The following is a 15,675-nucleotide window of genomic DNA, read 5'->3' as shown; positions in this document are numbered from 1 at the left end:
ATTTCAAGAGTTAACCTATTCGATTTCAGCCTCTGATAACGAGTATTAATACATTTTTCACGATTATCCGAGGTTTGACGAATGTCAAGTTTATGGTATACCGCTACCCCCAAATGTCTTCCGTTGCTACTCAAATTTTGCGTGGCCGCTTTATCTCACCCGAGGAAATTTCGGTGTGATTTCCGAGAATTTTGTTGCGGGACTGAATCCCGAAAATCGTGGTATTATACACTTCAATTTCACCGTCGAGGTCGATCGACCCCGCTTTTTCTCTCGCTTTTTCTATCACCACCGAGGTCATCTCGTAGTTAACTGTTTCGATTTCAAATTTCGAATAACGAGTATTAATACATTTTTCACGATTATCCGATGTTCGACGAATGCTAGTTTATGGCATACAGGCACACCCAAATGTCTTCCGTTGCTACTCAAATTTTGTGTGGCCGCCTATCCGACCCGAGGAATTTTCTGTGATTTCCGAGAATTTTGTTCCGGGACCCTGAATCTTGAAAACCGTGATATTATACACTTCAATATCAGCTGCTCGAGGTCGATCGACCTCGCTTTTTCTCCTGCTTTTCTATCACGAGGTCATTTCGTGAGTTAACCAATTCGATTTCACCTTTCTGATAACGAGTATTAATACATTTTTCACGATTATCCGAGATTCGACGAATGCTGGTTTATGGCATACCAGCACCCCCAAATGTCTTCCGTTGTTACTTAAATTTTGCGTGGGGCGCTTTATCTAACCCAAGGAACTTTCTATATGATTTTCGAGAATTTTGTTCCGGACTTTGAATCCCAAAAACCGTGTATTATAAACTTCAATTTCACCCGCTCGAGAGGTCGCCGACCCTGTTTTTTTTCTCCTGGTTTTTCAATCACGCGTCCGAGGTCATTTCAGGAGTAAACCTATTCTATTTCAAATGGCCTCGATAACGAGTATTAATACATTTTTCACGATTATCCGAGGTTCGACGAATGCGGTTTATGGCATACCGGCACCCCCAAATGTCTTCCGTTGCTACTTAAATTTTGCGTGGCCACTTTATCTGACCCGAGGAAATTTCCGTGATTTCCTGGAGAATTTTGTTCCGGACCGAATCTAAAAACCGTGTATTTATACACTTCAATTTCAAATGCTCGGCAGTCGCACGACCCTTTTTTTTCTCCCGGTTTTTCTATCACTAGTCTGAGGTCATCTCAAAGAGTTAACTGTTTCGATTTCACCTGATAACGACTATTAATACATTTTTCACGATTATCCGAGGTTCGACGAATGCCGGTTTATGGCATTTCGCACCCCAAATGTCTTCCGTTGCTACTCAAATTTCGCGTGGCCGCTTAATCTAACCCGAGGAACTTTTTGTGTGATTTTCGAGAATTTTTTCCGGACCCGAATTCAAAACCGTATTATACACTTCAATTTCAACCGCTCGGGAGGTCGACGAAACCTCGCTTTTTCTCCCGCTTTTTCTATCATGCTTCCGATGTCATTTCAGAGTTAACTTATTCGATTTCAACCCTGATAACGAGTATTATTACATTTTTCACGATTATATGAGGTTTGACGAATACACGGTTTATGGCATACCGGTACTCCCAAATGTCTTCCGTTGCTACTCAAATTTTGCGTGGGCCGCTTTATCTCGACTCCGAGGATATTTCTCTGATTTCCGAGAATTTTGTTGCGGGACCGAATCCCAAAAACGTGTATTATACACTTCAATTTCACCGCTCGGGAGGTCGACGACCCTGCTTTCTTTTTCTCTCGGTTTTTCTATCACCACCGAGGTCATCTCGTAGAGTTAACTGCTCGATTTCACCTTTCAATAACGAGTATTTATACATTTTTCACGATTATCCGAGGTTCGACGAATGTTGGTTTATGGCATACCGGCATCCCCAAATGTCTTCCGTTGCTACTTAAATTTTGCGTGGGCGCTTTATCCGACCCGAGTAACTTTCTTTATGATTTTCGAGAATTTTGATCCGGACTCTTGAATCCCGAAAACCGTATTATAAACTTCAATTTCAAATGCTCGGGTGGTCGACTTAACCTCGCTTTTTCTCCTGGTTTTCTATCACGCGTCCGAGGTCATTTCAGGTGTTAATCTATTCGATTTCAGCCTTGGATAACGAGTATTAATAAATTTTTCACGATTATCAGAGGTTCAACGTGTAACACCTCCATACTCCAGGTGCCTTACCAGGATCACCAGTATAAAGATGTTACCATCTCGGTTCCCCGAGGCATTGATAACATAAGACAATAACGAAACAACATTTAAATAGTATAAGTTTAGTAAATAAGATACAATCCAAAACCGGATACCAAAAATACGGTTACATGTTCTCAAAACCAACTCGTTTACTCAACTAAATGAAATGTCCAACAAACTACTCATGCTACAAATGAAAACTCTATCATCCAAGGTGGCACATCCCGCTTATCCCATGTAACTCTACTCATACCGCTCAAAACTTCTCACCATCCCCGAATGGATCACCACGCTTTTAAAACAATAAACGGGGTCGATTAATCACACAATTTATACATAATCCAACAACACAATCAACACAGCTCAAGCATCACAGATATACTCCGAACTCCATTCCCAAGTCCACAATACTGACTACACACTAAAGTGTGTAGCCCTGCCAGAGTGCCCATCACAACAGGTCACTCCACGCCGCCAGTGGGGGACCGCAGCCGTTCCCACCTAATCCCCGCTCATCTCCGTCGAGCGATAAACCCAAATCCATTAATTCGCACATCCCTTCGTGGGCAGTTCCCACATGTATAGGCGAATAATGGGCATGAAGCCACTCCCGCAAGTGACTCCACTCAGCCAGGGACGAGCCCCGAATGCTGGTTTATGGCATACCGGCAGCCCCAAATGTCTTCCGTTGCTACTCAAATTTTGCGTGACCGCTTTATCTGACCCAAGGAACTTTTCGTGATTTCCTGGAGAATTTTGTTCCGAGACCATGGAATCCCAAAACCGTGTATACACTTCAATTTGAGCCATTCAGAGGTCGATTTTCGGACCATGTTTCTTTTTTCCCGGTTTTTCTATCACGCGTCCGAGGTTATCTCAGAGTTAACTGTTTCGATTTCACCTGATAACGAGTATTAATACATTTTTCACGATTATCCGAGATTCGACAAATGCAAGTTTATGGCATACCAAAGACTTCCAAATGTCTTCCGTTGCTACTTAAATTTTTCGTGGGTCGCTTTATCTTACCCAAGGAACTTTCTCGTATGATTTTCGAGAATTTTGTTCCAACCCCGAATCCCGAAACCCGTGTATTATAAACTTCAATTTCAGCGTCGGAGGTCATACGATACATGTTCTCAAATGACTGCTTCTAATCGAAATGTAAATAAACTAAAAGCTACAGCTGAACACTCCTATCATCATGTCGTGGCATCCCAAATATCCCAAGATTTCATCTCAATACTCGCTCAATATCCGCCACCATCCCCGAATGGATCACCGCAGTTTACAAAACAACACCGGGGTCGCATTAATCACACAATCAATATAAACAATAACGATAAGATAAACAAACAAATTTTAATCATTACACACACACACACAACCAACCAATTCCTATCATCTCAATATCGACCGTCCACCGGACTAGCCCCTGCCAGGGGGGACCGCAGCCGTACCCACCAAATCCCCGCTCCACATAGTGAGCGATAACCCCCCCATTAATGCGCACATCCTTCTCGTGGCGGGTTCCACGATAGGCGAAACTAGGGCGTGAAGCCACTCCCGCAAGTGACCCCACTCACCGAGAACGATCTCGAGAACCATCAACAACGATCACAACCACAATCACAATACAATTATTATATCAAACAACCAAATACAATATATCAACCAATATCCCATTATGGGACTAATACCGAGTAGAAATCCTACCGGTATGCACACAATCGACGGCCTCTCTATCAAATCAAAAAGCCTCTTCTATGAACCCTCCTCCTATCATACAACACATAGAGGCTACCAAATCACATACTACACATAAACACCCCAATCTCTAAATTAGGGTTTGACCAAAACAAAGGAAAGACAATAAAAAGGGTACATAGATCTTACCTCGACGCAAGGAACTCAACGGTATAATCAACGACAAGAATCCGACCGTCTCAACTCCGGAATTGCTAAGAATGCGATTAAGAAGATGAACTTGTTTGCTTTCTCTCTTAAACAGAAATTTAGGTTTTGTAAAAGTGATTTAGAATAATGACGACGTAGCTTAAATACCTTAATCGCATAATTAACAAAACCCGAGAAAACTCCCCTCAAAACCTAGCTACTCGATCGAGTACCCAAGGTACTCTATCGAGTACCCCCCTACTCGATCGAGTGCCCCACCTACTCGATCGAGTACCCAATAGGTCAGAAACTATTTTATTTCGCAACTTACCCTTACTCGAAAGAGTAAGGCCTACTCGATAGAGTACCCCAAGACTTATAAATACGGAGTATTACGCCTTCCCTCCTAAAAGGAACTTCGTCCCCGAAGTTCAAACCACTACTAAACAAAGGTACTCCCACAACATTCCCGACTCAACCATCAAACAAAATTCAACATAAAACATGATACTAACCCAACTCATCCCGACAAACATACCGACACAACATATAAAAGGGGTATAAAACTCTTAAAAACTGTTCGCGATCATCTCCTACCCCCCTAAAAGAAACAAGGTTACGTCCCCGTAACCATACATACCTGATCAAAAGGAAAGGGTAACGCTCTTTCATAGCTTCCTCCGGCTCCCATGTAGCTTCCCGGTCTCGTGGTTAGACCACAGATCTTAAGCAAAATGCTTTCACCACCCCTAGTCTTTCTAACCTTTCGGTCTAGAATCTGCTTAGGCACCTCAAGATATGATAAGGACTCATCTAGCTCTAAGCTCTCTTCCTCTAACACATGTGACGGGTCACTCACATACTTCCGCAGCTGCGATACATGAAACACATTATGGACTCTCTCTAATGCACTGGTAAAGCCGACGATAAGCAACTTCCCCAACTCGCTCTAAGATCTCATAAGGCCCTATAAACTTCTGACTTAGCTTGCCTTTCTTCCCAAATCTCATAACCCCACGCATAGGCGACACTTTCGTAAGAACCTTATCCCCAACCTGAAACTCTATATCCCGGCGATGTAGATCCGCATAACTCTTTTGTCGATCCCGGGCTGCTTCTCATCCTTGCCTCGATCATCTTAATCTGTTCCACCATCTCATGCACCATCTCTGGTCCTAAAACCATCGCCAAGACTATCGTCCCAACAGATCGGACTCCTACATCTCCTCCCATACAAAGCCTCAAAACGGTGCCATACCTATACTGGTGTGATAGCTGTTATTGTACGAAAATTCTATCAAGTCCAACCTCTGCTCCCACCTACCACCAAAATCCATCACACAAGCTCGCAACATATCCTCAAGAGTCTTGATTGTTCTCTCGACCGCCTCGTCCGCAGGATGAAATGTTGTACTCATCTTCAAAGTTGTTCCCAACGATTCCCGCAACTCCTTCCAAAACCTCGATATAAACCTCGCATCTCTCGTCGACACTATGTCCTTAGGGACTCCATGTAACTTAAGCACGTTCTTTCGATAGGCCATAGCCAATTGTGCCTTAGTCCATGTATCTTTCATTGGAACAAAGTGAGCTGACTTGGTCAGACGATCCACTATCACCCAAATCATGTTGTTACCTTGCTGACTCTTTGGCAAACCCACAATGAAATCCATGGAAATGGATTCCCACTTCCACTCGGTACCTCTAAAGACTGAATCTTACCTTTGTGGTCGTGTTCCCTTTAACTCTCCTCGCATGTCAAACAACGGACACAAACTCAATGTCTCTTTCTTCATCCCTGGCCACCAAAACGTTTTCTTCAAATCCTTGTATAGCTTGTCTCCACCGATGAATCAATATGGTGTGCAATGCGCCTCTGTCATGATTGTCTTTTTCAACTCCTCATCATTAGGAACACACCACCTACCGTCAAACCTCAAACTACCATCTGTATGAATAGAAAAGCGGGACACTGTCCCTTTCTCTACTCCAGCTCTCCACTCAACTATCTTAGGATCCAAAGCTTGCTTACCTCGAATATCATCATAAAACTCAAGTCGATCACATATCACCCATGGCATCTCCTTTCTGCATCATATGTATCCCAAAACTCGCTACCTCATCTCTCACCTCATCAAAGATAGAGCTGCATACAGAGAATGTACACTCTTCCTACTCAAAGCATAAGCTACAACATTGGCCTTCCCTTCATGGTAGATGATTTCCATGTCATAATCGCCAATCAGCTCCATCCACCTTCTCTGTCTCATGTTCAACTCCTTCTGCGTGAAGATGTACTTGAGACTCTTGTGATCAGAAAATACCTTAAAGATTGCTCCATAAAGGTAATGTCTCCAAATCTTGAGAGCAAACACCACCGCACCCAACTACGATCATGAGTAGGGTAGTTCTCCTCATAAGGCTTCAATTGCCTAGAAGCATAGGCAATCACTTTACCATTCTCGCATTAACACACATCCTGCACCATTCTTTGAGGCATCCAGATAAACCTCAAAGTTCTCGGTCCTTCAGTAATGCTAAGATAGGAGTTGTGGTTAAACGCTCCTTTAATGTTTGGAACGCCGTCTCACAACTCTCATCCCAACGAAACCTGTTCTCTTTCCTCATCAACGCCGTCATAGGTCTAGCTATCTTGGAGAAATCCTTCACGAACCGTCTGTAGTATCCAGCTAAACCCAAGAAACTCCTAACCTCGGCAACATTCTTTGGTGCTTCCCACTTTGTCACCGCCTCAATCTTCGCGGATCCACAAACTACCCCATCTTTAGAGATCACATGCCCCGAAAAGCAACTTTCTAACCGTAACTCACACTTGGACAAACTTTAGCATACAACTCATGATCCTCAAAGTCTGCAACACAATCCTCAGATGCTCCTCATGCTCCTCCTTAGTCTTAGAGTAGACTAAGATATCATCGATAAACACCACTACAAACTGGTCCAAGAACTGTCCTCAAGATTCTATTCATCAAATCCATAAACACCGCCGGCGCATTAGACAACCCAAACGGCATCACCACATACTCATAGTGGCCATACCTTGACGTGAAAGTTGTCTTTGGTATGTCCACCTCTCTAATCTTCACCGATGGTACCCCGACCTCAAATCAATCTTAGAAAAGATCATTGCACCACTCAACTGATCAAACAACCAAATACAATACATCAACCAATATCCCATTATGGGACTAATACTGGGTAGGAAATCCTACCGTATGCACACAATCGATACTCTCATCGTTAATCAAAAAGCCTCTTCTATGAACCCTCCTCCTATCATACAACACATAGAGGCTACCAAATCACATACTACACATAAACACCCCAATCTCTAAATTAGGGTTTGACCAAAACAAAGGAAAGACAATAAAAAGGGTACATAGATCTTACCTCGACGCAAACTCAACTCAACGGTATAATCAACGACAAGAACTGACCGTCTGAACTCCTGGAATTGCTAAGAATGCGATTAAGAAGATGAACTTGTTTGCTTTCTCTCTTAAACAGAAATTTAGGTTTTGTAAAAGTGATTTAGAATAATGACGACGAAGCTTAAATACCTTAATCGCATAATTAACAAAACCCGAGAAAACTCCCCGTAAAACCCGCTACTCGATCGAGTACCCAAGGTACTCGATCGAGTACCCCCTTACTCGATCGAGTGCCCCACCTACTCGATCGAGTACCCAACAGTCGAAACTATTTTATTTCGCAACTTACCCTTACTCGACAGAGTAAGGCCTACTCGATAGAGTACCCCAAGACTTATAAATACGGAGTATTACACTTTATCCGACCCAAGGAACTTTCTTCAGTATGATTTTCGAGAATTTTGTTCCACCTCCAGACCCGGAATCCCGAAACCCATGTATTAACTTCAATTTCAGCCGTCGGGAGGTCATACCGACCACTTTCTTTTTCTCCTGGTTTTTCTATCACGCGTCCGAGGTCATTTCAGAGTTAATCTATTCGATTTCACTTTCGGATAACGAGTATTAATACATTTTTTCACGATTATCCGAGGTTCGACGAATGCTAGTTTATGGCATACCGGCGACCCCAAATGTCTTCCGTTGCTACTTAAATTTTGCGTGGCGCTTTATCCGACGCAAGGAACTTTCTCGTATGATTTTTGTAGAATTTTGTTCGGGACCCCGAATCCAGAAAAACCAATATTATAAACTTCAATTTCACTTTGCTCGAGGTCGATCGGACCCTTTTTCTTTTTCTCCGGTTTTTCTATCACGCGTCCGAGGTCATTTCAGAGTTAACCTATTCGATTTCAAATTCGGATAACGAGTATTAATACATTTTTCACGATTATCCGAGGTTCGACGAATGCTGGTTTATGGCATACCGGCACCCCAAAATGTCTTCCGTTGCTACTCAAATTTTGCGTGACCGCTTTATCTGACCCGCGGAACTTTCTGTGTGATTTCCGGAATATTTTGTTCCGGGACCCTGGAATCACGAAAAACCGTGTATTATTACACTTCAATTACAGCCGTTCGGGAGGTCGTACCGGACCTTGTTTCTTTTTCTCCCGGTTTTTCTATCACGCGTCCGAGGTCATTTCAGAGTAAACCTATTCGATTTCACCTTTCTGATAACGAGTATTAATACATTTTTCGCGATTATCCGAGGCTCGACGAATGCTGGTTTATGGCATACCGGCACCCCAAATTGTCTTCCGTTGCTACTCAAATTTTCCGTGGCCGCTTTACCTGACCCGAGGAACTTTCTTTTTGATTTCTGGAGAATTTTGTTCCGGGACCCTGAAATCCCGAAAACCGTGTATTATACACTTCAATTTCAAATGCTCGGGAGGTCGTATCGGACCCTGTTTCTTTTTCTCCCGGTTTTTCTATCACGCTTCCGAGGTCATTTCAGGAGTTAACCTATTCGATTTTAGCCTCGGATAACGAGTATTAATAAATTTTTAACGATTATCCGAGGTTCGACGAATGCTGGTTTATGGCATACCTGGACCCCCAAATGTCTTCCGTTGCTACTTAAATTTTGCGTGGCCGCTTTATCTGACCCAAGGAACTTTCGTATGATTTTCGCGAATTTTGTTTCGGGACTCGAATCCCGAAAAACCGTATTATAAACTTCAATTTCACTGTCGGAGGTCGACGGACCCTATTTCTTTTTCTCCTGGTTTTTCTATCACGCGTTCGAGGTCATTTCAGAAGTTAATCTATTTGATTTCAGCCTCGGATAACGAGTATTAATACATTTTTCACTTATTATCCGAGGTTCGACGACTCGGTTTATGGCATACCGGCAACCCCAAATATCTTCCGTTGCTACTCAAATTTTGCGTGGCCGCTTTATCCGACCCGAGGAACTTTCTCTGTGATTTCCGGAGAATTTTGTTCCGGGACCCCGAATCCCGAAAAACCGTGTATTATACACTTCAATTTTAGCCGTTCGAGGTCGACGACCTTGTTTCTTTTTCTCCCGGTTTTTCTATCACGCGTCCGAGGTTATTTCAGAGTTAATCTATTAAATTTCAGCCTCAGATAACGAGTATTAATACATTTTTCACGATTATCCGAGGTTCGACGAATGCTGGTTTATGGCATACCGGCACCCCCAAATATCTTCCGTTGCTACTCAAATTTTGCGTGGCCGCTTTAGCTGACCCGAGGAACTTTCTGTGTGATTTCCGGAGAATTTTGTTCCGGGACCCTGGAATCCCAAAAAACCGTGTATTATACACTTCAATTTCAGTCGTGTATTATACACTTCAATTCCAGCCGTGTATCATCAATTTAAGGCATATTTTTAAGATTTGGTATCAAGTTTGTAAGAAAATGTTATTTTAGGTATCAGATTTTAAAGAAAGTTATCTTAGATATATGATTTGAAAAAGTGAGTTATTCAAGGTATAAGTTATCAAAAAACCCCTTATTATTATTATCATATATTATTAGTCTCACCATAAGTAGGATTTCCTCATACTATCTTTACAAATTTTATTATTGCCATACACTATTATTATTAGGATAATTATTTATATAATTATTATTACCTTCACATATTATTATTTCCATATTATATTATCATTAATTCCCAATACAAATCCCGATACACTCATACTAAATTAATAAGTTTCGGCCCAAATAACATTGGCACACGGCCCAACGCTCAATTATTAGCTAAGCCCAATTCACGACTTGGATACTGAATTTATTATTTAATTAACGTCTTATTTGCAATTATTATTATAAATGCCTTTGATTAATTATTAAATTACATAAATTATTCTCATAAATTACTATCAAAATACGGGGTATTACACATTCGATCTAGTTGCGGAGTTATAAGATCAAAAATGTTGGATCAGCCAGCAGAAACTCGATCGAGTAGCTCTAACTCGATCGAGTAGAAGCCACTCGATCGAGTAACCTACTTACTCGATCGAGTAAGTGAACAGTATACTTGTTTATGCGGGATTCATATACCTTTCCCAATTCATTTCTTCTTACTCTCTCATTCATAAAACCCTAACTTCCTCTATTATCTCTCTTTTCTCTCAAGAGATTGGTGATTTTGTGTTGATTCCTTGATAATCTTCTTGTTTAATTCGTCCTTTTCACTTGCTAATCATTCAAGGTAAGAATGTTCATCCTTTCCTATGTTTTCAATCAAGTAGAATCAAATAAAGTGTTGGATTTTCTGAAAATTCGATTTATATGCATGTAATCTTGCTTATAATTGTTGTAACATGATTTAGTTGCTTTAATTTGCTATGTATTGATGTTAGAAGTAGAAAAATTGAATCAATATGGGGGTTTGAATGGACCGAAATTTCTAGGGTTTGGGGGTTCAAATTGAATTTTGTTTGTCTTTTGCATATAAAAGCGGGAAAACTAAGTAATGTATGTTATGGGTATCATGTTTAGTGTTGATTTTGATGTGTTTTGCCCAAAATTTTGTCTTAAAACTCCGTCTTAAAAGTGCCCCAAACTGAAAATCACCCTAATTCTTTTGATGATTACTCAATTTGGTAACCTATTTTGAAAGTCTTATACCATAAATTTGTTAGTTGCTGTGTTAACTGATGTTATGCTCTCCATAATATTTATAGCTGTAAGACCGCCTGATGAGAATTTGAAAGTTGTATACTAAAACCCTTTTTTGGATTGTTTAATGAAAGTGTGTACATAATTGTTCTTTTCTATAATTATACATGAAAGTTTATGTACATTCAAGTAAGTGTTTGTTTGTGTACCTAAAAAGTCTCTGGAAATGATGCCGAGACCTACAGCTTGGTACCCGTCGAGTAAAAGGGGGAGGGCTGATGAGCATGAGGTTGGTGAAGGAGTGGGGACCTACGGTCCCACATATGCCTGAGTACCCTACTATCGTCTTTGCTGATTTCAACCAAAGAGATGCGTTTGTCGAGTTACGCAGGCGTCGCCTCAAACCTCCGCCCGTATTGACACCACACTCTTGACAGACCTAGGGGTGGAGACGGATGTGAGGCACATCTTTGAGAATTTGGATATGACCGGGTTGTATCGTCATAGGAAACACTCCTATTCCTTTTTTTACCTTGGAGTTTATGAGTTCTTTTCTTTATGATGCGGCGGAAAAGACCGCCCAATTCCGCCTCATGAACACTAGCTTTCTTTTGACTATGGATATTTTTGCCACCCATCTTGGCCTTGCCTGACCAGAGAAGGGAGCCCTTAGGGACATCCCGACTGAGTGTGGAGCCAGCAGTTTCATGCCTTTCTTTACCGGTAAGAATGCCTTCACCGCCAACACCGACACCAACCGCCAACCGTTCATAGCGACGTTGCTTTTTGATCCTTCGATGTCGATTCCTCCTATCATTGTGAAGCATAATTCACCAAGTGTTGGATTGTTCACCCACCAATAGGGAACGTGAGTTGGGTTTAGACCGTCGTGAGATAGGTTAGTTTTACCCTACTGATGACAGTGTTGCGATGGTAATTCAACCTAGTACGAGAGGAACCGTTGATTCACACAATTGGTCATCGCGCTTATATGAAAAGCCAGTGGCGCCAAACTACCGTGTGCTGGATTATGACTAAACGCCTCTAAGTTAGAATCCGGGCCAGAAGCGATGCATACGCCCGTCGATCGATTGCCGACCCACAGTAGGGGACTTGGACCCCAAGGGCAATTGTCGCTTCGATTCGTCCCTCCCCCAAAATCATCACACAATTAAGTATTAAAAACCGAGGTGGCGTTACGTATGGGGATGGTTTGATGGAAAAAATGCCAAGTACAAAAATATATTTTTACATGTCTATGCAGGGGCACCTTGGTAACACTTGTAAAAAATGTTAAGTAGTAACGTGGAAAAATTGTTAAATAATACGGAGAGCCGTGGCCGCTTTATCTGACCCGAGGAACTTTCTGCGTGATTTCCGGAGAATTTTTATTCCAGTACCCTGGAAACCCGAAAAACCGTGTATTATAGAGTTCAATTTGAGTCGTTCAAAGTCATACACGACACCTGTTTCTTTTTCACCGGTAATTCTATCACTTGTCCAAGGTCATCTCAGTACTTCAATTTCAGTTGTTCGGGTCGGGAGGTCGTACCGGACCCTGTTTCCTTTTCTCCCGGTTTTTTATCACTCGCCCGAGGTCATTTCATAAGTTAACCTATTCGATTTCAGCTTTGGATAACGAGTATTAATACATTTTTTACGATTATCCGAGGTTCGACGAATGCTGGTTTATGGCATACCGGCACTCGCAAATGTATTCCGTTGCTACTCAAATTTTGCGTGGCCGCTTTATATGACCCGAGAAACTTTCTGTGTGATTTCTGGAGAATTTTGTTTTGGGACCCTTGAATCCCGAAAAACTGTGTATTATACACTTCAATTTGAGCCGTTCGGGAGGTCGTACCGGAAACTGTTTCTTTTTCTCCCGGTTTTCTATCACACGTCCGAGGTCATTTCAAGAGTTAACATATTCGATTTCAGCCTCGGATAACGAGTATTAATACATTTTTCACGATTATTAGAGGTTCGATGAATGCTAGTTTATGACATGCCGCCACCCCCAAATGTGTTCCGTTGCTACTCAAATTTTGCGTGGCCGCTTTATCTGACCCGAGAAACTTTCTGTGTGATTTCTGGAGAATTTTGTTCCGGGACCCTGGAATCCCGAAAAACCGTGTATTATACACTTCAATTTGAGCCGTTCGGAGGTTGTACCGGAAACTGTTTCTTTTTCTCCTGGTTTACTATCACGCGTCCGAGGTCATTTCAAGCGTTAACCTATTCGATTTCAGCCTCGGATAACGAGTATTAATACATTTTTCACGATTATCCGAGGTTCGACGAATGCTGGTTTATGGCATACCGCACCCCAAATGTCTTCCGTTGCTATTCAAATTTTGCCTTGCCGCTTTATCTGATCCAAGGAACTTTCTTTGTGATTTCCGGAGAATTTTGTTCCGGGACCCCGAGTCTCGAAACCGTATTACACTTCAATTTGAGCCGTTAGGGAGGTCGTACAAGATCCAGCTTTCTTTTTCTCCCGGTTTTTCTATCACACGTCTGAAGTCATTTCAGAAGTTAACATATTCGTTTTCAACCTCGGATAACGAGTATTAACACATTTTTCACGATTATTAGAGGTTCGACGAATGCTGGTTTATGACATACCGCCACCCCCAAATGTGTTTCGTTGCTACTCAAATTTTTCGTGGCCGCTTTATCTGACCCGAGAAACTTTCTGTGTAATTTCCGAGAATTTTGTTCCGGGACCCCGGAATCCCGAAAAACCATGTATTTATACACTTCAATTTGAGACGTTCGGGAGGTCGTAACGGACTCTGTTTCTTTTTCACCAGGTTTTTCTATCACGTGTCGGAGGTCATATCAGGAGTTAACCTATTCGATTTCAGCCTCGGATAACGAGTATTAATAGATTTTTCACGATTATCCGAGGTTCAACGAATGCTGGTTCATGGCATACCGGCACCCCCAAATGTCTTCCGTTGCTACTTAAATTTTGCGTATCCGCTTTATATGACCCGAGAAACTTTCAGTGTGATTTCCGAAAATTTTGTTCCGGACCCTAGAATCTCGAAAACCGTGTATTATACATTTCAATTTGAGTCGTCGGGAGGTCGATCGACCCCGCTTCTTTTTCTCCCGGTTTTTCTATCATGCGTCGGAGGTCATTTCAGGAGTTAACATATTCGATTTCAGACTCGGATAACGAGTGTTAATACATTTTTCACGATTATCCGAGGATCGACGAGTGCTGGTTTATGGCATACCGGCACCCACAAATGTCTTCAGTTACTACTCAAATTTTGCTTGGCCGCTTTATCTGACCCGAGGAACTTTATGTGTGATTTCCGGAGAATTTTGTTCCGGTACTCTGGAATCCCAAAAAACCGTGTATTATGCACTTCAATTTGAATCGTTCGGGAGGTCGTACCGGACCCTCTTTCTTTTTTTTCCCGATTTTTCTATCACGCGTCGGAGGTTATTTCAGGAGTTAACCTATTCGATTTCAACTTCGGATAACGAGTCTTAATACATTTTTCACGATTATCCGAGGTTCGACGAATTCTGGTTTATGGCATACCGGCACCTCCAAATGTCTTCCGTTGCTACTCCAATTTTGCGTGGCCTCTTTATATGACCCGACGAACTTTCTCGTGTGATTTCCGAGAATTTTGTTCCGGACCGAATCTTGAAAACTCGTGCATTATACACTTCAATTTGAGCTGTTCGGGAGGTCGTACCGGACCCTATTTCTTTTTCACCCGGTTTTTCTATCACGTGTCGGAGGTCATTTCAGGAGTTAACCTATTCGATTTCAGCCTCGGATAACGAGCATTAATAGATTTTCCCTGATTATCCAAGGTTCGACGAATGCTGGTTTATGGCATACCGGCACCCCCAAATGTCTTCCGTTGCTACTCAAATTTTGCGTGGCCGCTTTATTTGACCCGAGGAACATTATGTGTCATTTCCGAAGAATTTTGTTCCGGGACCCTAGAATCCCGAAAAACTGTGTATTATACACTTCAATTTGAGCCGTTCAAGAGGTCGTACTGGACCCTGTTTCTTTTTCTCCCGGTTTTTCTATCACGCGTCCGAGTTCATTTCAAGAGTTAACCTATTTGATTTCAGCCTCAGATAACGAGTATTAATACATTTTTCACGATAATTCGAGGTTCGACGAATGCTAGTTTATGGCATACCAGCACCTTCAAATTTCTTCCGTTGCTACTCATATTTTGCGTGGCCGCTTTATCCGACCCGACGAACTTTACTGTGTGATTTCCTGAGAATTTTGTTCCGTGACCCCGAATCCCGAAAACCGTGTATTATAATACACTTCAATTTGAGCCGTCGGGAGGTCGCATCGGATCCTGTTTCTTTTTCTCTCGGTTTTTCTATCACTCGTCCGAGGTCATTTAAGGAATTAACCTATTCGATTTCAAATTGGATGACGAGTATTAATACATTTTTCACGATTATCCGAGGTTCGACGAATCTTGGTTTATGGCATACCGGCA

The sequence above is a fragment of the Silene latifolia genome, chromosome 11 (genome assembly GCF_048544455.1).
Source record: "Silene latifolia isolate original U9 population chromosome 11, ASM4854445v1, whole genome shotgun sequence".
NCBI lineage: Eukaryota > Viridiplantae > Streptophyta > Magnoliopsida > Caryophyllales > Caryophyllaceae > Silene > Silene latifolia.
This window is presented reverse-complemented; position numbering follows the sequence as displayed.